At 29.7% G+C, this 27,699-nt stretch overlaps 1 protein-coding gene and 1 long non-coding RNA gene across 8 annotated transcripts in view; one reads left to right on the top strand and one right to left on the bottom strand.

Moving 5' to 3' along the window:
• The window catches only part of LOC143072205 (uncharacterized), a 56,869-nt gene extending 37,257 nt beyond the window's left edge, over window positions 1-19,612 (bottom strand). For 4 of the 7 annotated variants that reach the window (XM_076247034.1, XM_076247037.1, XM_076247036.1 and 1 more), the window contains exon 1: window positions 3,557-3,703. The gene's annotated coding sequence lies outside the window, so the exon portion shown is untranslated. Of the gene's footprint in view, window positions 1-3,556; window positions 3,705-19,589 lie in introns of those variants that run through there. The other 3 variants (XM_076247038.1, XM_076247039.1, XM_076247035.1) reach the window with 2 other exon arrangements.
• Window positions 4,185-27,073, top strand: LOC143072209 (uncharacterized). Its single transcript, XR_012977073.1, has 3 exons — window positions 4,185-4,981; window positions 9,519-9,613; window positions 26,685-27,073. It is a non-coding gene; the product is annotated as an uncharacterized LOC143072209 (long non-coding RNA).
• The last annotated feature ends 626 nt before the right edge of the window (window positions 27,074-27,699 follow it).

Raw genomic sequence — 27,699 nt, 5'->3', positions numbered from 1 at the left:
TGGTAAGAATGAGATTATAAATCAACCAGTCCCATGATTTCCAGAAATACTTGTTAATCAACCACTCGAGATTGACCAATTTGTAAATACTGAATTTTGTGTAAGCGGAAGAATCCAATGCTTCAGACTATTAAACCGCACAGATAACAGGTTTAGGGCAAAATTTTATTGACATAGAAAGGGGTATATTCAGTAATCCCACGAACTAGTTCAATTTAAATCTTAAGTGAATTAACTCTTTAAAATAAATACTGTGTGGTTTAGTAAGTCAATTGTTTTTTTTTCTTCTATATATTGAATGAAAGCGTAAGACAACCCACGCTTTATATTAATAAGATATATTTACATATAAATGAATTGCGGTTTCTACGCGGACATATCTTGGTTAACATAAAACAAAATATTTAAACTAAAACACTATCAAATCGGCATCAATTTTCTGAAAATGTGTATCCTTGATACATTTAGGTACACGTGTCACACGTATTGCTCATTTGCGATAATAACAAATATATAATAAATACATACAGTGGGACGTTAAATTGTGATGAATGATTAGTTGTTGTACATAGTTTTAGATCTGGATATCTACATTACACAAAAACATATGAAGTAATAGAATAAATTACTAAAATGAGAAAATTCAGTAAACACTTCGATTTAAAAAAAATTGAAAATTTGAATATTTTACTGGAGAAAATTCCAATGGCTAATATCTCGAAAACAAGCACATTGACCCCTATATTGTTTTTGCTTTTTTGATTCCTATATTAATCCCCTATCAATATATACTAGTTTTATGGAAAGTTATTTATTTTGAAACTGAGAAGCAGACTTCCTTAAGGTCTCAGACTTCAATAATAGAAATATTTTCATAGATTAATAAAAATGTTAATATATATATTTAATAGTTTTGTCAAGACTTTAAATAAAAAAAAATGAAAACTTTTATTTTATATTCTACATTATGCACAGACATTCAAAGTCAATTTAAAATATCTTTAAACAAGTCAAATATCAGTTGAAGATCAAAACTATTGTTTCGAGTCGTTTGTATATCAAAGCATCATACGCATTGCTAATATGTTCTACTTCTAGGTATTATAGTCCAAAGATCCGAAGAACTTTATCCACCAATATTATATTCATTACTTTTAGATGAAGAACAACATAAATGCACTATTCCTATAACTTGCTTTTACGGATTATGTGTCATTAATTAATTCTTCCTTACTTCATAAATGACAATCAAAGTAAATTTGGGGACAATTTTAAATAAAATAGCAAGAAATTGTTCATTCAAACAACTTGAACAGTTCTTCTGTTCGTGTGCATGATAATATTCGATATGCACTAGTTGCTAAGTAAAGAAATTATTGTCCCGTATTCGAAAATATTTTAAATGTGTCAGTATAAACAATGCACGAATGACCTGATGGTTTCACAAACACGATCGTTTTTTCTTTAAATTGAAAGCGTATTTAAACTACTTAATTAACGTTTCCTTAATCTGATATTCCGAAAAAATTAATCGGGCCTGTACAAATCATTATGCAATCAAACGGTATAATTTTGTCGCTGGGGTTGAACTGTCGATATTGAAAGTAAAATGGAAATCTAAAAATGAAAGTTAATTTCTAACCTAGCATATACATATATGTTTCAATAAAAAGCTTTAGTTTTATAAATTTTTGTAAAGGCTATAGAACAAGATTCAGTACAAATAGGAATTTGAAATATGTCAACCAAATGTGGATATTTGAAGAATTGCTTATTTACCTTACTGATCATAACTACAACTTGTGAATTATAGGTTCCTGACTTGGAACAGATAGATATAGGAAGATGTAGTATGAGTGGCAATGAGATAACTCTCCATCAAAATAGCAATTTTATAAAAGTAAACCATTATAGGTCAAGGTAAGGGCTTCAACACGGAGTCTTGGCTCATACCGAACAACAAGCTATAAAGGGCCCAAAAATTACTGGTGTAAAACTATTCAAACGGGAAAACCAACGGTCTAATTTATATAAAAAACGAGAAAGCACATACAGAATGTGATGGGGTTAAACATGTCTCCTGGCGCCTCTCCCAAAAAAAAACCACACATATATCCCGTCACTAACCTGTGGCAGTGGTGTGAATCAGTACAACTCTATAAAAATCATATGAAAAGGACTGAGCTAACATCCAATGGATTTAGTGTAAAGACGTCATTAACAATTAAAGAAACAAGAATGTTTCCATAGTACACGGATGTCCCACTCGCACTATCATTTTCTATGTTCAGTGGACCGTGAAATTGGGGTCACAATTATAATTTGGATTTATGATTAGAAAGATCATATCATAGGAAACATGTGTACTAAGTTTCAAGTTGATTGGACTTCAACTTCTTCAAAAACTACCTCGACCAAAAACTTTAACCTGAAGCGAACGGACGGACGGACGGACGGAGGCACAGACCAGAAAACATAATGCCCCTCTACTATCGTAGGTGAAGCATAAAAAACTATGCCAACATTTAAGAATGTAAAAATTGTAGAACGGTAAATGTTAAAACATTTGATTGCATTACATCGAAGTTTAGTTTGGTTTTAATTTACTAATAACAAAATGGTCCTTGATGGATTTTTAAATACGGTTCTGGAACTGCTCTTCCGCAGATTTAAATCGATAACTTGTCGGCCATTTTTTGTCGCCACCAACAACAAGTTTGACGTATTAACCTGAAAATTTTTAACCACTCACATATCGATTTCAGGAAAAAACTACCATTTAAATTTTGTGTCCTGGTGTGAAGGTCAAGGAAAAGAAGTCCTTTTTACGCACAACGATCAAAATATTAAAACATTCTTAAGAATTATTCATTTTTACTCGTACGGAGAATTGCAAGACCAAAATTTATCCGAAGCATAAAGCATCAAAGTTTGCAGGTTCTTTTTAGATTTAAAAATTAAACAAGTCGAGACTGAGAAATCAAATTTTATAGACTGATATGACCACCATTGAAAAAAAATCATATTAGTCACTCTGGTACGTGGCTACGTCTGAGGTGACAGTAATTAATACTTTTATAGACGACTTACAAACAATTTGAAGCTCAACTGATTAAGAGGCATAATGTTAAAACAGATGCGGCTGAGAAACACAAATATTTTTGAAGAATTCTTTTGAGATTTAGTGCATGGAGACAAAAATTCCAATGTTTAGAAAATTAAAATTAAACACATTATACCGAGACCGTATCATAGTAGTAAATAGTCGCCTTAGTTTTCAGTCAATACGTTATTATAAGAATTAAATAATAACAACATAAAAAAGAAATAGATACATTTTCATAGATCAAAATTAATAGCAACTGTATTTAAAATAAATAACAAAAAAAATAAGTAAGTTGATAAATTATTGTTCTAACCTCTACGTAATATCTCCAAATTGAATAGTTTATGTAACCCACATTATATATACATGTATATACGTTGAAAGCCGATTTTCCGAAAATATACAAGTTTCTCTTATTAACTTTAGCAGTCTAAAAGGTCTTGCACTTACTTTTTTGGATTTTCAGCCATTAAACGTATGAATCCTATTTCAAAACGAGTCTCTGGAATAACGATCTTACAAATGCCATGACTAGCCGAAAAAAATCCGCAAAACAAATAGTCCTGTCTTTTTATGCCTACGGTCTAAACACCACGTTCACTTAGTTTATATTGATCAAAATTAATAGCAACTGTATTTAAAATAAATAACAAAAAAGATTAGTAAGTTGATAAATTATTGTTCTTACCTCTACGTAATATCTCCAAATTGAATTTTGAAAGCCGATTTTCCGAAAATATACAAGTTGCTCTTATTAACTTTATAGAAATCTAGAATTTGGAACATTCTAGGATGATTAATTTGTCTTTCAAATTGTTACCTTAAATTTTACATAATCTTCCACATACAGATTGAAACAATTAACTGTATGTCTAATAAAAAACATCTGTCCTAGAAATAAATGTATGTTTTATAAAAAAAAAAATGCAACTTATCTGCGTGTTCATACTATTCCCATCAGCCTTAATTAGTCTTTAGAACTTTCTTCAAAAAAAATATTTTCTGTACATCTTATGTTTCGAGGTGTTTTTTTGGGAGACGGTCGCCGTGTTGTTGGATTTATTTCTTAGTGACTTTTTTAAAAAGTAGCTAGGATTGCAATTTTATTAGCACTCATTATAATTTCACCATGTTTCTTTCATTTACTTTTTAAGCATTCCCTTTTAAATGAAATTGTCACTTATTTAATGACAACAATCACACAACAGTACGCAATTAAGATAACGTTAAAACGTAATAAATTTAACCAGACGAAAATTAGTTGTGTATTTCACACGACAGCATTATGAAAGCCAACGGGGTCAAAATTATTAATTCGTAACTTGTCAATTCGTAACTTGAAGTTGTGTAATTTCAAAATTCTTAATGCGTAAATTGTCACTGTTTGTAACTTGTATATTTGTAATTTCAAAATTGTCAAGTCGTAAATTGTCTTTTTTTTTTTTTTTTTTTTTTTTTTTTTTTTTTTTTTAACATTCATAAATTCTTTATTGCACTTTTTGCTGTTTTAACAAATTACTTAATGTACAGCATTCCATCAAGTATCCCTGTTACATACAATTATAACTGATATCCAGGGAGAATATACAGTAAAGCTTATCTTATTTTATACATAGCCATTTAATACATTTCTATTTTCTATAATTACTTAAATAATACATAATATCATATAAAATCTTATCGAAGTTTTTAATGATGTTACAGACATTGTGTCGTGAAGTTTACGGAGAAAAATCCGTTATCGGTCTTTTAATAGAATTTTGAAACATGAATATGAATGAGATACAGCGTGGTTACTGTTTCTGTTAATTTTTGTTAATTCATACCGTTGGATTTATAAAATTCTTAGGAAGTGTTTGTTAATACTAAAGAATGGTAAGTAAAATATGATTTTTGTTTGTTTCTTATAAGCTCTCGTCATAAATTTTGCTTTTACAAATTTGACCTCAATTTTATTACCTGTGAACAGTCTGTGACCTGTCTGTGACCTTTATATTGTAAACATTAGAATTAACTCTTTATTATTCTTATATATATATATATAATATGTTCCTACAGTTTGACATAAAAAAGAAAAACATCATTAAACATATGAAAATGAACAAAATCTTTGTTGTACAGATATGATAGGATACTAGTTGAACATTGTCATAGAACTTTTTACTTTTATCCCCCCTTTTCTTTCCAAATTATTTTTATACTTTACTTTTATGCATACAGATATATAACTTACATACCTACATACCTGCATTCACACTTACATCTATATTCATTCACACATATGCTATAGTTACATACATACATACATGTTCATACATAAACCTTTACAGAAAGATGCATTAATCACATACCTACATACCTGCATTCACACTTACATCTATATTCATTCACACATATGCTATAGTTACATACATACATACATGTTCATACATAAACCTTTACAGAAAGATGCATTAATCACATACATTGTACATGTATCTGCATCTGTTTTCATACATATTTTGTACACAGACACATATACTTATATTATAGTAACATATATCCGTTTACTGGTCCACTTTAAATATTGAAAACAAGTACACAATATTAACATTCTAGAACAACATTCTAGAACATACATTCTGGTTTTTTCCAAAAGTTAATGTTGTTTATTTCAAGATTTGCAACACTTTTTTTAACATTTTGTTTATTTCTATATTGGCCGTACAATATAATTCAACTGTACTTGAAATTTCATGTTTAAAAATTTTCACTATGTCTATTTTTTTTGTCTTATTATTTGATTTATAATGTGATTTATAGACTGAAAAAAACATTAAGCTCAGCAAGTGATTGAGTCCAAAATAAGCATCATCATGAATCTTGTATCCTATTACTAGAGAGTGTAGGCTTATAACATGTTTGTCAATACCTAGTTTGTTTAATATATCTCTCATTGATTTCCAGAAGTTTGTGTTATATGCACATGTAATGAAAAAGTGTTTGTAGTTATCTTGTTCATTACAATATAAACAAAGGCTGTTTTCGGAAATTTTCCATTAAAATAACAACTCTTTATTTGCCAAGATGAAGTGCATTAATTTCCACCTGAACATCTTAATCTTATTATCTTTTAAATATTCAAAAGTGAATTTTATAGTGTCTTTGAATTCATTATTTATATTTCCTGTATGTAATATCTTTTCCCATTTCAAAAAACCATTGGGTGTTTCTGTTTTTATTCGACTTTGCACTATCTTATAAATATATTTATTTTTGATGTCCAGTATATCCTCATGGTCTCTTAGTCTAATTTTTTCTCTGTTAATATTTACTATAGTTTTGAATGATCTCTCAGTTTTAAGCTTATCTGCCCAGTGAATTGGTATGGCTTTTTTAAGTTTTGAAATTTCAGCAATCCAATTACTTTTATTTTTTAGTTTTAAATTAATTACTTTTTCTGATATTTGTCCTCTATTGTCAATTATGTCATTTATAAATAGAATATCACTTTCAATCCATTTATCAAAATACAAACATTGTCCTTTAAATTTTATCATACTATTGCCCCATATTATTTGCTTTCTGATCTCTAAAAAGTTACATATTTTATTATTTTTAGTTTCATTCAGATTTACATGTATCCATGATTTTATCAGTTCTTGATAGAATAGTGGTGTATTGTTCCATATTTTTTTATCAATCAGTTTTATGTTTCTTATATTTATCTTAAAAATTAGCAAATTTTTGCCGAACTTATTCAGATATAGTTTAGGCAACACTGACCAGTTAGCATTTTCTGATTGTATTATTTTTTTAATCCATTTTATATGTATTGACATTATATAAGACTCCAGATCAATCATTTTTAAGCCTCCTTCAGCATAATTTTTTGTTAATATTGACCTCTTTATTTTATCTTTTCCTCCATTCCAAACAAACCTATAAATTATATTGTTAATGATTTGCAACTTATCTTTAGTAATAATACTATTAGTAGCAAAATAAGTTAAGTTGGGTAACAGAAGAGCTTTTACAATTAAAATTTTTCCAAGCAATGTTAAATTTCTTTTTGACCATCTGTCTACAAGTTTTGTAATTTTATCCAATATTTTTTCGATGTTCAATGCTTGACATTCCTTATTATCATACCCAAAATAAATACCTAGACTTTTGACTGGTTTATTTGTCCAGTTTATATTTTCATATTTATCCTTACTGTTTTTTAATCTCCCTAACCATATTCCTTCTGTTTTATTCCTATTAAGTTTCAGCCCTGAAAAACTTCCAAATGTCTCTATTATACTGAGAGCCAGACTTATATCTTTACGAGACTGAAGAAATAATGTTGTGTCATCTGCTAATTGACAGATTTTTAAATTACAAGATTGTCCGTCTAATTTTATTGTTATTCCCTTTAGTTCTTTATTTTTTCTTAATCTTATGGCCATTAATTCAACAGTTATAACAAACAGTAAAGCAGAAATCGGACACCCTTGTCGAATACCGCGGTATATTTTAAATGGACCTGAGACCCACCCATTATTCAAAATACACCCTTTAATATCATTATACATAGTTTCAACCCATCTGATAAATCCACTTTTAAATCCAAACTTTTTGAGAGTTTCTGTCATAAAGTTCCATTCTAAAGAATCAAAAGCCTTACTAAAATCTAGAAATAGTACTGCTCCTTCTATATTAAATCTCTCTGAGTAGTCAATTATGTCTTGAATTTGCCTTATATTAAAACCAATATATCTATTTTTTACATATCCAGTTTGGTCTAGACTTATAATAGATGGTAAAACTTTTTTTAGTCTTTGTGCTAACACATAAGCCAGTAGTTTTGTATCTATGTTGAGTAGTGTAATTGGACGGTAATTATTTAATGAAAGCGGGTCATCTTTTTTATATATTAAGGAAATCGCACCTTTTTTTTGTGAATTGGTAAGTTCTTTTTTCTCATAATTATTATTGAATACTTTAACCATAATATTTTTTAAATTATTCCAAAATTGCCTATAAAATTCCACCGTCAGACCATCTAGGCCAGGAGATTTATTTAATTTCATTTTAAAGATTGCTTCTGTACATTCTTTCTCAGTTACTTCCCCTTCACATTGATTGCTTTCTGATTCATCTAGCTGTTTTGATATTTCTGTTTCTGTTATATACTTCTTAACCTCATTATCACAGGGATTAGTTGATTCATAGAGTTTTTTATAGTATTTTACTTCTAACTCTAAAATTTTATTTTGATTTTTAGTAGCCAAACCATTTTCATCATATAATTCTGTAACAACTTTTTTTGTTTGACGACACTTTTCTAGCCCCAAGAAATATGCACTATTTTTTTCACCTTCTTCAAACCATTTTACCCTTGACCTTATTTTTTGCCCTTTAATCTTATCTTTATACATATTATCTAACCTATTTTCAACATTCTCTATTTCTTTTTGTAATGTTTTATTTATATCAGTACTATCATTTATTTCATTATTTAGTTTGTTCAACTTTGTTTCTAGAACATTTATCTCATCTTTTCTTACTTTAGCTTTTCTTTTACAATAGTCTAAACTTGCATCTCTAACTTCTATTTTCAAATTATCCCACAGAATCCCAAAATCATCACAGTCGGTCAATTCTTTTTCATATTTAGATATTAGCTTTTTAATAACATAAACATATTCTTCATTGTCCATTATGCTAGCATTTAACTTCCAATACCCCCGTCCTTTATTTCCTCTTTCAGTATTTATTTTGAGTGACACTGCATTATGGTCAGTTATTTTTTGGACAATAGGTCTGATATCACAACTTTTGCAATTCTTTTGTACTTCTTTAGAAACAAAAAAATAATCAATTCTGGTCGCTTCTGTTCGATCTTTCCTACACCAAGTAAATTGTCTCGAATTTTTATTTTTGTTTCTCCAAATATCAATAAGTTTACATGATTTTATAAGCCCTTTTAAACTTGTTACAGGTTTATCAAATTTTTTTGAAGATTTGGTTTTATTTTTTGTATCTAGCAGTGACCATATGTCATTAAAATCGCCTCCTAGAATGACTTGCCCGAGTCCGTATTTATTAATAAACACCTTTATTGTTTTAAAAAAACAATTTCTTTCTCTCAATCTGTTGGGTGCATAGATATTAACTAATGTGTAAATATTTTCATCGATTTCAATATTAATTAGAATGACTCTCCCTTCTAAATCTTTATGTTCATCTATGTATTTGAATTTGGTTTTATCTTTTATCCATATCGCTACCCCACGTGAATTGCTTGTCCCGTCGCTTCTAAAAAGATTTTCACCAAATTCTTTTTCTAATGTAAACTTCATTTTATTTGTAAAATGGGTTTCCTGTATGAATAGAATATCATTTTTTTGTTGATTTGACCAGCTTACAATTTTACTTATTTTTTCAGGTTGTTGCAGGCCATTGGCATTGACCGTGCTTATATGTAGATTATTCTTCATTTTGGATTAAAAAAGAAAAAAAATAGATTGAGCATTTTATCTGGTATGTACCATTTTATAATCATCGTTTTAAAAATATTTTCCATATGTAATATACATCTGTTGCTATACATTTGTATATCTTTTTTATACCTTGCTTTTTTAGTTGGTTTTTTATTCATTTTTTTGCAGAAACCTTTTACTATATATGTATCATTTTTATTACTTTTAAATGTAAGTTTACTGAACGGTATTACATGGGTTTTTCTTTTCATATACAGGTAAATTTCCTGAGTGTTTACAAAATACGCTTCACTGATTCTTACAGATTTAAATTTTAACGATGTACCTTTAAACAATTGTGTATCTTTTACTACCGGCAATGTTTTGTTACGGTTTATCCTACATTTATTTCTGTTTCTTAGTTTGAGTTGTTTATTTTCACAGAGATATAAACAATGATTTACTTGCGGTATTGTGTCTTTAGAATCTGACATAAATTTCACTTTATTTTTATTTTTAAAACTGAACATTCTATTTTTCGATCTCAGTTTGTGACACATTATGTATTTAAGATTTGTTTGTCTCTTTACGTATGCTCTAGATTTTAACCTGCTGTTATTAATAATAATTTACAGATCAAACATTTTAGATAGTAAATACTGGATGATATAAATAAAAACAGTGCTGTACAAACTAGTTTGTGAGACATTTTAACATAGCAATGCATTTTTTTTAATGTTTATATATAATTTTTATTAAAAGTATTTCTATCTAAAGTTTGTATTGTTAATATCATCATAATTAATCTAGCGTTTCTTCTTTGGCTTCTTTGCATCTCTTGTTGCGTCATGAAGATTTTCAGTTGGCGTCACAGGAGATTTTTCAACGTTTGAATTTTTATTTCTTAACTGCTTAGGAGTATCATATGTATTGTTAGTGTTGTCTTGATCTCTTCCTTTTGTTGATAAATATCTTGTTATGCTCTCTTTGTGGCCCGTGTTTTTGTTGTTCTTTGGTGTTTGACTTTGTTGTTTCCTAGACAACACACTTTGAGTATCAAGGACTGACTGAGACTGTTCTGGATTGTTATCTGTCTTCTTCCTTTCCTCGATACTCATTGCCGGCTTTGTAATATTTTGGGAATTTCCTTCCTCAAGAGACTGATTGTTTTCACCTGCACGATCATCAATGCTTTCATCATCATCGTCATCATCATCATCATGATTTTCTTTGTTGAACGTGTTATGCATTTCATCACCATCATCATTTACCTCACTATCAGAATTAATATTTTCCGTGCATTCAAATTGTTTATGCCCAAACTGCCCACATTTATTGCATTTCCAGCCATTTGGACATTCTCTTGCTGTATGTCCTTCTTCAAGGCACTTGCTGCATTTTGTACTTGGCCTGGTTGTATGGGGCTGACCATAATGATTTATGTTGGCCCAGTATTTCCCAACCTGCATAGTTTTAGGTAAGGGTTGTTCAAAAGTTTTGCATATCAATATGCGGTCACCATTTTTACAATTTGTAAGCTTGTTGTCTATTCGGAGCCTCTCTCTATAACAGGTAAGTACCTGACATTTACTGACAGAAGTTTCTAGTGTTCTTATTATTTGGTTGTCGTCTGCTGAGAGGGGAATGTTTTTTACCCTTACTCTGATTGTATCTTCCTGTTCACGAAAAGTAATTTTTGGGTTTCGAGTGTACAGGGTAACAGAAATCCTTCTGATTGTAACTCCTTTGGACAACAGGTCTTTTTTGTAAATTGTATTACTGTGATTTCAAAACTCTTTATCGGTAAATTGTCAATTTGTATATTGCTGTTTTGTAACTTGTAACTTGTCGATTCGTGAAATGAATATGTGTGTAATGTCAAAGTGTTCAATGTTGTCGTTGTATCATGCTAACGATCATGATGACGACAGATGGCGCTCGGTTTCTTCTTTGCGTATAAGCCATCTATAAGTAGGAGCACCTTCATACGGAGTATATACCTAGTAATTAAACTAAGAACTTAGTTTTACCGTATATATAAAGCAAAACCATATTTACTTTTATAGTGAAAAAAAAACGAAGAAAAATCAGTGATCTTACCAATTAAGATAATGATAGAAAACAGAACTCACGGTGTTTAATGAATTACCTTTAAGAACAAGTTGTTTTATAACGTAAGCCAATTTAACTTCTATTTCAAATATTTGTGTATAGAATATAATAATGTAAAAGTTATAATTTGTTAAAATTTCTGTGTTTAGTTTCAGTACTTTTATTTTTAATAAAACAAGATTATAGGGAATTTGAAACAGTTAATCCTTGTATATATGATGAGTATATTTATATCCACTTACACTTTCAAATATGTTCTAAGGTTATGGCAAACATATAACCGTACAGAAATGTTCAATAGGCTTGTGTTTGTCACTTTGTGGTCTACATTCACAATACTGAATATAGTTTCTTATTACATAATATACCGCTATATTGTGAAAGTCTTTGAAGGCAGCTTTAACTATGACATAACGTAGAAATAATAGTTATCAAAAGTACCAGGATTATAATTTTATACGCCAGACGCGCGTTTCGTCTACATAAGACTCATCAGTGACGCTCAGATCAAAATAGTTAAAAAGCCAAATAAATACAAAGTTGAAGAGCATTGAGGATCAAAAGTTCCTAAAAGTTGTGCCAAATATGGCTAAGATAATCTACTCCTGGGGTAAGAAAATCCTTAGTTTTTCGAAAAATTCAAAGTTTTGTAAACAGAATTTTTTTTAAAAATGACCATATAATTGATATTCATGTCAACACCGAAGTGTTTCACAATTTTCTTAAAAATGACAAAATTTAAAGATGTTAAAATATAATGCAATATGCATGTTGGCGTTAATAGATGCGCTTGTGTTTGTCCAGGAAAAGGGAAAATTCTGTTTAAATTGATGTTATGAATTAACAGAGGCTTTTGATTACTTGGTGGTTGACCGATTTGTTGATTTGGTATATGAAGTAAACTGACTTATGGAACTTACGTACTAAATAACGGGTTTAGGGCATTTGTTGTTGTGATTGAAAAGTGAATTTTCAGGAATTATATATACATGTATTAGTTTCACTTTAATCATAGTCTTTAAATGATTTAAAATGAAATTTACTCAAATGACATTTTTAGGTTAATAAATTGTCTATATCTATATAGAAAGAAAGCGTCACATTAGTTCAAGCAAACTTTTAATTCATATGTTAAAAAAAACTGATTCCACGCGGACATCTACTAGTTATACATCTTTATATAAAAATGAATATTGAAACATGGTGGGTGAAAGTGTTTTAAAAACGTCTTTTGTTAAAGATCTTGAAACGAAACACGTAATCATACATATAAAAAACCACGTTTTTCTGAAGCGCTTTTCTGGATTCACCTTCCTCAGAAACTCTCAATGCCAAATATTTGAAGGCCAACGGTGTATATAAGCCGCAAAAATAGAAGAGCTATACGACAAAAAACGGACATATAAAGAGTCTCATCAATCTAGGGTCATCTTTGCCTGCGGGAGTTGAAACCATAGTTTCTAAATAATTTTAAAATTCATAAACGGACAAATTAGAAAAGAATGTAGTTTGTCCTGTACAAGATAACATTTCATTTTGTCCTACGTTTCATTTAAAAAAATAAGGTCATACGGCTATTTTTAATCACATGTGCCACCCTGATTTCCTGATGATTAGACATAATTTTACTTATACATATATCATCTATTTCTATAGGAAAGCAACATTTTAACTTAAAATGTATATTAGTTTTAGATCAAGATCTCTCTTTTTTTCATTTGTTTTGAAAATCAGAGACTAAAAAAATAAAACTATGTGGCAAGTTGTTTGTTTTGAGAAAACTTTAACATTTATAATGATTGAACAACGTAAACAATAATTGATTTAAAAGAAAACATGTTCTATAATATACTTTACGATGATGAATAACCAATACATTTGCTATTGAATAACATCTTCGGAACGCGACTCTGCGCCTCATACGCCAACTTAATTTTTGTTTACAGAATAGGATATGGATAACATTATGAATGTAACTGACCAACAGCATTCTTAACAATAACAATGAATCAAATACTTAAATTAAAGCGTAATTCGTGTACACAATTAAAAACAAATAACAGACATTTCGACATTTAAAAAAAAAACAGACAGTAAGTTGAAAGATTTAAAAAAAAAATAAAAAATAATGCAATATGCACGTTGACATTTATAAAAAATAAATCACAAAAATACTGAACTTAGAGGAAAATCTAATCGGAAAGTACATAATCACATGGCAAAATCAAATAACAAAAGACATCAATAACGAATGGACAAGAACTGTCATATTCCTGACTTGGTACAGGCATTTCAAAATGTAGAAAATGGTGAATTAAACCTGGTTTTATAGCGCTAACCCTCTAACTTTAAACAGTTATTGTTCCAAGGTAATTGAACATGGTATTTAATAATTTAAACTCACAAGACCTTTGATTTCCAGAAAATACTTTACTTGATAGTTGACCGACTTATGAAATCAATTAATACATAATGTAAACGGATTTATCTAATGTATTATATAACGAAACAGTAGAGCTGTTAATTACAGTTGTTTAAGTTATAGAAAGATGAATTTTCCGGAATTCTTAGAAATTTACATTGACCTTGTTTATTGGTTAGGTCATCGTATTGTTTCTGTATAGAATAAATTGCGTGATATTTCCTGAAGCATACGATTGATTTACATGTAATTACATTGCGGTTTTTATGCGGACAGATGCTGTTTTTATACAATGAATAAAATATTTAAACAAATCGACATTAAGATTTCTGAAAATATGTCTCCTTCATAGATACACGTATCACACTTATTGCTCCTTTTCGATTATAACAAATCTAAAGATAAAGGATAAACACATAAAGTGGGACAGTTTAATTATGATAGAAGATTGTTCATTTGAATAAGATAAAACGTGTACAATTGTGTTCAACATTATTTGTTTTTTTGTCAATTTTCTTTAAAAACTACTTTGACATCATAATTGATACGAAATAGGCTGAGTTTTTTCCAGATCAACAGCGTCCTTTACAAACATTTAACCAATGACTTGTTCGCCTTTTTTTTCTCTGTTTAGCATACAAATAGAATTGATAAGAACATAAACCACGGATGAAATGTGTTATTGTTATTTGTTGTTTCATTTTGTTTATGATAATTGATGAAAACACTGAAGTTCATGCACGACTCCTAAATTTTGAAATCAGCATTTGAAAATCATAACAACTAATGATATACTAAAACTACACTGTAATGCGTTTTAACAATTAAAAACACATATAATAGAACTCGAAATTTTTTTTAAACGACTTTAAATTGAAAGATTTCAAAAATAATGTAATATACACGCTGACTTTGATACTTGAGTTGTTTATCTCTAGAGACATTGAAAATTCTTATCCATATAACATGTATAATAAATGAACAGGCCTTTGACTTCCAGCAAATACTGTACTTGTGAATTGAACGACAATTTGGATCAATACATTATGTAAACGGATTCAGTTTCTTATAATATATTAATGATGTGTTTCTTTTACATGACTAAGAAAATGAAAAACCCTGGTAAGATGGAGATTATAAATCAACCAGTCCCATGATTTCCAGAAATATTTGACATGTAAATTGACCACTCGAGATTGATCAATTTGTAAATTCTGAATATGGTGTAAGTGTCATGTTTTAGACTATAAAACCGCACAGATAACAGGTTTGGGGCAGATTTTATTGATATAGAAAGGGGTATGTTCAGTAATCTCACGAATTAGTTCAATATAAATCTTAGTGAATTAACTCTTTAAAATAAAAAGTCATTTTACCTTTTATTTTAGTAAGTCAATTGTCTTATTTCTATATGTAGAATAAAATTAAAGCGTAAGATAATCCAAGCTTTATATTAATAAGATATATTTACATGTAAATGAATTGCGGTTTCTACGGGACATATCTTGGTTTACATAAAACAAATTATTTAAACTGAAACACTGTCAAATCGACAAAAATTTTCTGAAAATGTGTAGCCTTGATACATGTAGGTACACGTGTCACACGTATTTCTCATTTGTACGTGATAACAAATATAAACATATAAAGTGGGACGGTTAAATTGTGATGGATGATTCGTAGTTGTGCATCGTTTTAGATTTGGAAATCTACATCACACATATACAAAAACATATCAAGTCATAGAATAAATTAATAAAATGAGAAAAATAGGAGAACACTTTGATTTTTATGTTATTTTAGTTTTTTTTTTTTTTTAGATTATCTCCTGATAGATTTTACTGAAATGTGCGCAGTTGGAGGCGAAATGTTTAAATTTTCCTTGTTCATGGATTTTATTGTTGAATTACTATTTGGTGTTGTATTTCAAACACGGAAACAAATTTTATGTTACATTTTTTTATTATAGTCAACCAAAAATATATGAAAACTAATTTTTGTAAAAAAAATAAAATATTTTTTGGTAAATGTTGTACTATTTTAGTTAAGACTGAGTACTTATGAGAACCCTCTAATCCCTAATGTTTAGACTAATAAACAAATACTGGAGAAACGTGAATAAACATCCCATTCCTTGATAATGATGTTTGTTGGTCTCCTCGGAACAAACAAAATTATCTCAGTTTGTTCGATGTGTGCGTATTTGTAATAAGGTCTGAGATCGACTTAAATAATAGAAATATTTTCATAATAAAAATGATAATATATATATATTTAATAGTTTTGTCAAAACTTTTAATAAAAGAAATTAAAACTTTTATTTTATATTTTACATTATGCCCAGACATTCAAAGTCGATTTAAAATATCTTTAAACAAGTCAAATATTAGTTAAAGATCAAAACTATTGTTTCAAGTCGTTTGTATATCAAAGCATCATACGCATTGCTAATATGTTCTATTTCTAGGTATTAGAGTCCAAAGACTCGAAGAACTTTATCCACCAATATTATATTCATTACTTTTAGATGGAGAACAACATAAACGCACTATTCCTATAACTTACTTTTACGGATTATGTGTCATTAATTAATTCTTCCTTACTTCAGAATTGACTATAAAAGTTAAAAATAATAAATATATGGGGACAAGTTTAAATAAAATAGCATGAAATTGTTCATTCAAACAACTTGAACAGTTCTTCTGTTCGGGTGCATGATAATATTCGATATGCAGCAGCTGCTAAGTAAAGAAATTATTGTCCCGTATTCGAAAATATTTTTACTCATATTTTAAAATGTGTCAGTATAAATAATGCACGAATGACCTGATGGTTTCACAAACACGATCGTATTTTCTGTAAATTGAAGGAGTATTTAAGCTACTTAATTAACGTTTTCCTTAATCTGATATTCCGAAAACTTAGCCGGGCCTGTACAAATCATTATGCAAACAAACTGTATAATTTTCTAGTTTGGGTTGAACTGTCGATATTGAAAGTAAAAAAGAAATCTAAAAATGAAAGTTAATTTCTAACCTTGCATATCATACACGTTTAAATAAAAAGCTTTAGTTTTATAAATTTTTGTAAAGGCTATAGAACAAGATTCAGTACAAATAGGAATTTGAAATATGTCAATGAAATGCGGATATTTGAAGAATTGCTTATTTTTCCTTACTGATCATAACTACAACTTGTGAATTATAGAATCCTGACTTGGAACAAATAGATATAAGAAGATTTGGTATGAGTCAGAGAACAAATGAGACAGCTCTCCATCCAAATAACAATTTATAAAAGTAAACCATTATAGGTCAAGGTACGGCCTTCAACACGGAGTCTTGGCTCACATCGAACAACACACTATAAAGGGCCCACCAATTACTAGTGTAAAACAATTCAAACGGGAAAACCAACGATCTAATCTATATAAAAAAAAAATGTGATGGGCTTAAATATGTCTCCTGGCGCCCCCTCTCCCCCCCAAAAAAATAAACCACACATATATCCCGTCACTAACATGTGGCAGTGGAATGTATCAGTACAACACTATAAAAATCATATAAAAAGGACTGAGCTAATAAGATCGTTTCAAAGTACAAAACACAAAAGACACTGAATCAGTACAAATATAACGTCCAAAACTTCGTTAACAATTAAAGAAAAAACTATGCCAACATTTAAGAATATAAAAAAATGTAGAACTGTAAATGTTTAAACATTTAATTGCATTACATCGAAGTTTAGTTTGTTTTAAAAGATAAACACAAATTGTTTTTTGTTAAATAATTTGTAATTTCTGCATTTTATAAGTATCCTAAAAATTTATACATTTTCTATTCAGAAATCGTTCATATTTATCAAACATTTAATGTTCATGAATGTAGAAAAAAAACATCATTTTTTGCTGTATATTTATCAAATTTTAAAAAGATTGCACTATTTACGTTTTCATGAAAATTGGTACAAATATTCTTCTTGCGTAATCAAACCAAATGGCATTTAAAAAAGGGGTCCATGAACTCGTTATGAAGTTAAATAAGTTTGAATGATAAAAATCAGTCAAAAACTGAATCTTTTCCTGATAAATCATAGTTTGACATCGCGAAAATAACAATTTACTTTAGCAACGTCATTACCTCCCCTGTAACTGTATCGTATGCCCTTAAGAGGAAACCATATCTCTTGCACGTAAAAGACACCCTTGTAGATTTCGAAAAAAACCAGGCTAATACCGATACAAGGCAACACTCGGACCCGCAAAGTGGAAGGGGATTAATAAAAGTTGCAAAAATCCACAATGTATTTTGGTCTCTTGTGTAGAATTGTGTATTTGTATGCATAGTTTATATCTTTTTTTTTATATGTAGAATATTTTTGCAGTAAAACGTCCGTCTTAAAAAAGTGATATGTACATGTAGATCTTTTCCACAAATTCCGAACATATACAAAAGAAAAGCAAAATACATAGTTGTTGGTCACTGATCATAGAATGACCGGTCCTGATTAATGTTAATTAGAAAATTCTTTTGGGGACACCAAAATAGTAGTGTTTTTTTTTTTTATCCTTTGATGGTACCTATTATTGCTAAGCTTTTGTTCATTTTGATAAGAAAACAATAATAAAAACACTTACCACTTCGAATTTCTTTTTGTTTCAAAAAAGTGATTAGTCCTTGATGAATTATTAAATACGGTTCTGGAACTGCTATTCCGCAGATTTAAATCGATAACTTGTCGGCCATTTTTTGTCGCCACCAACAACAAGTTTGACGTATTTACCTGAAAGTTTTTAACAACTCGCATATCGATTTCAGGAAAAAAACTACCATTTAAGTTTTGTGTCCGGGTGTGAGGGTCAAGGAAAAGAAGTCCCTTTTACACACAACGATCAAAATATTAAAACGTTCTTAAGAGTTATTCATTTTGGGAGGTTTTGAAAACAAACATACTTTAACAATGGCTGGTACGGAGAATTGCAAGACCAAAATTTATCCGAAGCATGAAGCATCAAAGTTTGCAGTATTTTTTTAGATTTAAAAATTAAACAGGACGAGACTGAGAAATCAAATTTTATAGACTGATATAGCAACCATTGAAATAAATCATATTAGTCACTCTGGTACCTGGCTACGTCTGAAGTGACAGTAATTAATACTTTTAAAGACGACTTACAAACAATTTGCAGCTCAACTCATTAAGAGGCAAAATGTAAAAACAAATACGGCCGAGAAACACAAATACTTTTGGAAGAATTCTTTTGAGATTTAGTGCATGGAGACAAAAACTCCCAATGTTTAGATAATTAAAAACAAGTGGCAAACACATTATACCCAGACCGTCTCATAGTAGTAAATAGTCACCTTAGTTTTAAGTCAATACGTTATTTCAGGAATTAAATAATTACAACATAAAAAAAAATAGATACATTTTCAAGCTCAATAGTACTAAAACATTTTTATAGTATACTGTAGTTTAGCAGTCTAAAAGGTCTTGCACTTACTTATTTGGATTTTCAGCAATTAAACGTATGAATCCTATTTCAAAACGAGTCTCTGGAATAACGATCTTACAAATGCGATCACTAGCCGGAAAAAATCCGCAAAACAAATAGTCCTGTCTTTTTATGTCTACGGTATAAACACCACGTTCACTTAGTTTATATTGATCAAAATTAATAGTAACTGTATTTTAAATAAATAATAAAAAAGATTAGTAAGTTGTTAAATTATCGTTCTTACCTCTACGTAATATCTCGAAATTGAATAGTTTATTTAACCCACATTATATATACATGTATATATGTTGAAAGCCGATTTTCCGGAAATATACAAGTTGCTCTTTTACATTTTATAGAAATCCTAAACATTAAAATTGGGAACATTCTAGGATGATTAATTTGTCTTTCAAATTGTTACATTAAATTTTACATAATCTTCGACATACAGATTGAACCAATTAACTGTACGTCTAATAAAAAAAATCTGTCCTAGAAAAAAATGTATGTTTTATAAAAAAAATTTGCAACTTATCTGCGTGTTCATCCTATTCCCATCAGCCTTAATTAGTCATTATACCTTTTTTCAAAAAGATATTTTCTGCACATCTTATATTTCGAGGTGTTTTTGGGGAGATGGTCGCCGTGTTGTTGGGTTTATTTCTCAGTGACAATTTTTTTAAAGTTTAAGATATTTAGGATTGCAATTTTATTAGCACTCTTTATAATTTCACCATTTACTTTTCATTTACTTTTTTAAGCATTTCCTTTTGAATGAAATTGACATTCATTTTGTAATTAGTTATCTTATCATATGGAATGTCAACAATCAAACGATATTACACAATTAAGATAACCTTAAAAAGTAATAAATTCTACCAGACGAAAATTAGCTGTGTATTTTACACGACAGCACAAGTCATAATGCTATCTTCAAGATAATTTAAATATCTTTAAAACATAGCTATAGTATAACGATCATTCTATTATGTATCAGGTTTCGGTTCAATTACAGGTTTAAAATAGAAGATTGTAATCACAATTGCAGTTAAATGATCACACGACTTTATATAGACAGCTGGCTAGATGCTGAAATAATCTCCCTTTACTAAAATATTGAATGACGCAGAATGAACTCGTGAAAACCAAGAAAAGAACTATTTAAGTATAATGCTATTATTTCATTTAATGTTCTTAATGTGGTATAGGAGTCTAAAATAAAAATGATAGAATTTGTTCATACTTGACCAAAACGTAATATCTATTGATATATGTTCAAAAATACAATAAAAATGATAGATCACCGTGCATTTTCTCAAGCTTCAGAATGCGACAAACTGACAAATTTTGTATGGATTAAACAGGGAAAAAAACACCATTTTGTGATAAGAAACTAAACAAAATGATAGAATTGTAAAAGAAATTTGGAAAAGAAAGCTTTCAGACAATGCTTTGAGAATATCAAAAGAAAAGATAGGTTCACCGTACATTTTTCCCGGCTAAAATACAAAATAGGAATATTCCATGTAAATTCCTTTAGAAAATGCATGGTTTTAGAGTAAAAAGTCACCTTAGTTTTAAGACAATACGTTATTTCAGGAATTAAATAATTACAACATAAAAAATAGATACATTTTCAAGCTCAATAGTACTAAAACATTTTTATGGTATACTTTAGTTTAGCAGTCTAAAAGGTCTTGCACTTACTTATTTGGATTTTCAGCAATTAAACGTATGAATCCTATTTCAAAACGAGTCTCTGGAATAACGATCTTACAAATGCGATGACTAGCCGGAAAAAACCCCACAAAACAAATAGTCCTGTCTTTTTATGTCTACGGTATAAACACCCCGTTCACTTAGTTTATATTGATCAAAATTAATAGTAACTGAATTTAAAATAAATAATAAAAAAGATTAGTAAGTTGATAAATTATCGTTCTTACCTCTACGTAATATCTCCAAATTGAATAGTTTATTTAACCCACATTATATATACATGTATATATGTTGAAAGCCGATTTTCCGGAAATATACAAGTTGCTCTTTTACATTTTATAGAAATCCTAAACATTAAAATTGGAAACATTCTAGGATGATTACTTAGTCTTTCAAATTGTTACATTAAATTTTACATTATCTTCGAAATATAGATTGAAACAATTAACTGTACGTCTAAAAAAAAAATCTGTCCTAGAAAAAAATGTATGTTTTATAAAAAAAAATTTGCAACTTATCTGCGTGTTCATCCTATTCCCATCAGCCTTAATTAGTCATTATACCTTTTTCAAAAAGATATTTTCTGTACATCTTACGTTTCGATGTGTTTTTGGGGAGATGGTCGCCGTGTTGTTGGGTTTATTTCTCAGTGACAATTTTTTTAAAGTTTAAAATATTTAGGATTGCAATTTTATTAGCACTCATTATAATTTCACCATTTACTTTTCATTTTCTTTTTTAAGCATTCCCTTTTGAATGAAATTGTCATTCATTTTGTAATTAGTTATCTTATCATATGGAATGACAACAATCAAACGATATTACACAATTAAGATAAGAAAACGTTTAAAAGTAATAAATTCTACCAGACGAAAATTAGTTGTGTATTTTACACGACATCACAAGTCATAATGCTATCTTCAAGATAATTCAAATATCTTTAAAACATAACTATAGTATTACGATCATTGTATTATGTATCACGTTTGGGTTCAGTTACAGGTTTAAAATATAAGATTGTAATTATAATTGCAGTTTAATGATCACACGACTTTATATAGACAGCTGGCTAGATGCTGAAATAATCTCCCTTTGCTAAAATATTGAATGACGCAGAATGAACTTGTGAAAACCAAGAAAAGAACTATTTAAGTATAATGTTATTATTTCATTTAATGTTCTTAAGGTGGTATAGGAGTCTAAAATAATAAACAGCTGCGCCATGAGCGCATGATACGCCCGACGTCTTGTGTGGAAGTTTTATGCAATAATCATAAATAGTTTCTGAGGAAGTTTTAAGCAATAACCATTTATTGTTTTTGAGACACGGCGGGACATGTGAAACCCCACCCCCCCCCCCCACCCCCACCCTGTTTTTTTTTTTTACAAATATCACTAAAATAAAATTTTGAATCAAACCAAAAAGTATACAGATCTTTAAATTAGTATAACAAAGAAGTGTGTACAGTTTCAAGCAATAATCATAAATTGTTTTTGAGATACAGAACGACATGTAAAAAAACCCTCCCCCTTTTTTACAAAATACTCAATAACTCAAAAATGAAATTTTGAATCATCACCAAAAAGTATACAGATCTTTAGATTAACATAACAAAGAAGTGTGTAAAGTTTTAAGCAATAATCATAAATCGTTTTTGAGATACAGAACGACATGTAAAAAACCCCTCCCCCTTTTTTACAAAATACTCAATAACTCAAAAATGAAATTTTGAATCATCACCAAAAAGTATACAGATCTTTAGATTAATATAACAAAGAAGTGTGTAAAGTTTTAAGCAATAATCATAAATCGTTTTTGAGATACGGTGCGACATGTAAAAAAAACCTCCCCCTTTTTTATAAAATACTCAAAAACTCAAAAATGAAATTTTGAATCATCACCAAAAAGTATACAGATATCAAGATTAATATAACTAAGAAGTGTGTAAAGTTTTAAGCAATAATCAAGAAACGTTTTTGAGATACGGTGCGACATGTGAAAAAAAACACACCCCTGTTTTAGTTACAAAGTGCCGTAACTCAAAAAGTTTAAATCTTATTTTCACCAAAAAGTATACAGATCATTTGACCATCATAAGAAACAACTATTTTAAGTTTCATGAGATTTGGATAAGTCGTTCTCAAGTTACGGTGCGACATGTTTACGCCGGACAGACGGACAGACGGACGGACGGACGGACGGACAGACGGACGGACGGACAGACGGACGGACGGACACCGGACATTTGTATACCATAATACGTCCCGTCAAAATTTTGACGGACGTATAAAAATGATAGAATTTGTTCATACTTTACCAAAACGTAATATCTATTGACATATGTTCAAAAATATAATAAAAATGATAGATCACCGTGCATTTTCTCAGGCTACAGAATGTGACAAACTGACTCATTGTGTATGGATTATACAGGAAAAAAACACCATTTTGTGATAAGAAACTAAACAAAATGATAGAATTGTAAAAAAAAGTTGGAAAAGAAAGCTTTCAGACAATGCTTTGAGAATATCAAAAGAAAAGATAGGTTCACCGTTCATTTTTTCCGGCTAAAATACAAAATAGGACAATTTCATGTAGATTCCTACAGAAAATGCATGGTTACAGAGTTACTTCCCCTTAAAATGCCAATTTATAAATATTTAAACAAACAACCAAAAATATTTTACACTTGTTAAAATATTAATATTTATAAGTTATTTTGCTATAAACTGGTTCTTTTAAATGGATATTCACAGGAAATATCTGCATTCCTGCATCAAATTTTGCTAATTTAATAGAAAATCTTCACTTTAGGTTCTCTGTTTTTTACAATCCAAGATGGCGAAAGACACCAATACCATCTTAAATAAAAAAAAGATATATAATTTTTTTTGTTATTTCATATATTTTTTTCTAAATTACCAACAGTGTATGTATTTGTCGTGCTCCCTTTTCTGTGAAGAATGAAAGTGGCGGATCCAGATTTTTTTTATAAGGGGGGTCCGCAGACTGACCTAAATGGGGGCGCTCAAGTCATGTTTCAGACATTCCCTATATAACCAAACAAATGTTTCCTTAAAAATAAGGGGATTGGCACACAGTCGAAATTTTGTATTTATGGATTTGATTTTATGGACATTCTGTGTGTTAAAATGTTGCCTTCTGACACTTGGCCAATGTCAGAACCAACGATGTTTTTATTCTTGACTGCAGCAAGGATGCGTTATATTCCGAAGAACTGTTTTTTATATATCATATATACATGTATATAGTGCGGGATAATGGAATTCGGATGATTAACAGCCATTGTGTTATTATACTTGTGTCATGCGCCGTTTTACGTTTTTGGATATTGGCATTGCTTTTACGGGGACACAGATGACAATTCCGCGAAAAAATGTCTACGTTTCCGGAAATAAATGGTCCGAGTACACAGTTATTTCGTAGTGCATTCCTTTTAGACAATAAATGAAAATTAAAAAAATCCCACCTGTGCTTTCTCAATAATATTTTTACAGTGTGTTGTACTACTTTTGGGACAAATTATATCAAAATTATAGAAAACTTCATCAGCTCTAACTCAAAATATGGACAATTTTATGTTAAGGGGGTCTTGAAATTTTTTGACAGCTTCCGAAGAGCTAATTTTTTACCTTTTTCAGCTGGACCTAATCACTACTTTACATTAATAGTTATGACCCATTTTTTTACAGTGTCATTAACCCACCCAACTTGCTATATGAGGCATAAAACATGGAGAAATATATTTGGAAGGGGTATAACAAAAATTGGCAAGTAACACACTGTCCACACTAAGGACTATATTCGTGTAATAGTGAAGATTTCGGAAAAAAAAATAAATTATTACTTTTCCGGGAATAAAGTTTAGAAATACGAACGAAAGGAAAGTCATAATAAAAATGAATTAAAAGAAGATTTGGAACTATTCGTTGTTTTCTTTAGGGAAAACGGTACTATTACATTTTCCAAGCATTAGGTTGGCATTTTGTGTACCCAAGACAGGTGAAGGAAGTCAACTTAGGAGGGCTGTGATTGGATGTAAGGGTACAATATATTTTTATTATCTATGAATAACTGCAGTGTGTAAATTTACAATATAAATTTTAAAACCTATTGAAATATTTTCTAGAGAATTATTCGAAAAGGCTTCCAAAATTTCATAAATTTGGTGTAAAATGACGGTGGGCATGGATAACATAAACAAGCTCCGTTGGAAATTGGTCATGATACTATTTGGCTTCAATTTAAAAAAAAAAAATAATAAAGTACTAACACCACACATAACTGTTTTATCCAGGTTTTTATATAAAAACTGGTAAATTTAGAAAATGTTAGTATTGTCGCCTATGGCAGAATAAATAGTACCGTTTTCCCTTTACCTCGGTGTCAGGAGGTGATGCCCAAATCTTTGGTGGAAATCTCGAATTGCAGTCTATATAAAATTCCACTAATATATAATCTGCATATAATAACGTCATGCATATATCGTCTACCATTCATTTTCCAAAGGGTTCTTCAATCTTAATATTTTAGCAGTATTTGGCACAACAATGTATCTAGTACTTTGTAAATAAAGGCAATAGTAGTATACCGCTGTTCAAAACTCATAAATCCATGGACAAAAAACAAAATCGGGGTAACAAACTTAAACCGAGGGAAACGCATTAAATATAAGAGAAGAACAACGACACAACACTAAAATGTAACACACACAGAAACGGACCAAGCATCAGACAAAATCCCACGAGAATAACAAATATAACATCAAAACCAAATACATGAATTTGAGATAGACAAGTACCGTGACACGTCTTATCGCAATTACACTAAAAAATAAGAGAAAACAAACGACGCAACGTTAAAATGTAACACACAGAGAAACGAACAATAATATAGCAATGGCCATATTCCTGACTTGGTACAGGACATTTTTAAAGGAAAAAATGGTGGGTTGAACCTGGTTTTGTGGCATGCCAAACCTCGCACTTTAATGGCAATGTTAAATATAACATTGAAATGACAACATAATATTACAGGACTACAAAACAAATAAATAGGAGAACGTATTAGACAAAGAAACACATGATTAATGAATAACAAAACGCATCAGGTTTAAAATTCAATACGTCAAAAACGCGTGACGTCCAGATATAAAAGATCGAAAGCGAAAAAAAGTACAAAGTTGTACAGCACTGAAGGTCAAAAGTTGAAAAAGGCTGTGTCAAATACGGCTATATTTTTATGCTTGGGATAAGAACATCCTTATTATTTAGAACAATTAATGCTATTGCAAACAGTAAATTTTATCAAATGAATATAACAGATATACATAATGAAACTGAAGTATTAACTCATTACAGAAAACCAACACGAATACATAATGCAAAGACCAACACAGAATAGACACACCCGACTCAGTCCAGGCCTCAACGCAGTAAATTGTGAAAATGACGTCACATACGATGGTGAAAAGGCATTAAAAATTACGTCACATTTGAATTTATGAAATTTCTGAAACAGCAGAAGAATGACGTCACATATGAAAAACTATATCTCAAAAGTAAGATAGAATTAGTATTGATTAAAGATTATAATAGAACTAAATACTGATATTGCATTTAAACACAATGCATATTGGAATACTTATTAATAGCAATTAACTATAATATATATATGTCCAGTTTGTTGTAAAATATATCTCTAAATAAAAATTAAAAGTTACTGACATTGTAAAATGCTTGATGTCTTGATTGACATCATATTTGTTACTTTTGAGGTATGTGTGTTTTAACAAACAATCTGCATACCCATTGGAATCAACAATTTTCATCGTCTTGTCGACTTGTTTCTTTATTCATATGTGGATAGCATCATACAGGAACTTTTTAAAAAGAAAAAGTTAGCAGTGTCATTAAACTTCACTTTCCGCTATATAGATGTTGTTTTCTGACTGAATGTTTCAAACTTTGGCTATTTAATGTTAATTGCATCCATTCAATCGAACTTGACTTATATATATAATATGACAATCAGTGTCGGTGGAAACAAAACCTTACGACATAATAGATACTTTCAGCTTTCCGGTTGTGAACTTTTCATTTCCATGAAGCAACATTCCAGCAGCAGCTGAATACGGAGTATATATTGTCTACTGAAACGATATTTCAGAGAGCGCGTATGTACTTGTATGATTCTTGACTGAAGGTTGATGCCCATAAGGAAGCTGTTAACCCAAGGGTTACAAGTGGTATTTCTGTTTCATAGATGACAACGAATTAGTCCCAATAGCTGTGACTACGATCTTGTCTCCTTTTCCCCGAATGTGTTCTACCGAGTAAGACATATCACCCGGTTTGCTCTAACATAAGCAACACG

This window comes from Mytilus galloprovincialis, chromosome 4 (genome assembly GCF_965363235.1).
Source record: "Mytilus galloprovincialis chromosome 4, xbMytGall1.hap1.1, whole genome shotgun sequence".
NCBI classification, from domain to species: Eukaryota; Metazoa; Mollusca; class Bivalvia; order Mytilida; family Mytilidae; genus Mytilus; species Mytilus galloprovincialis.
Note: the sequence above shows the minus strand (reverse complement) of the source record. Positions and strands in the feature narration are given on the sequence as shown.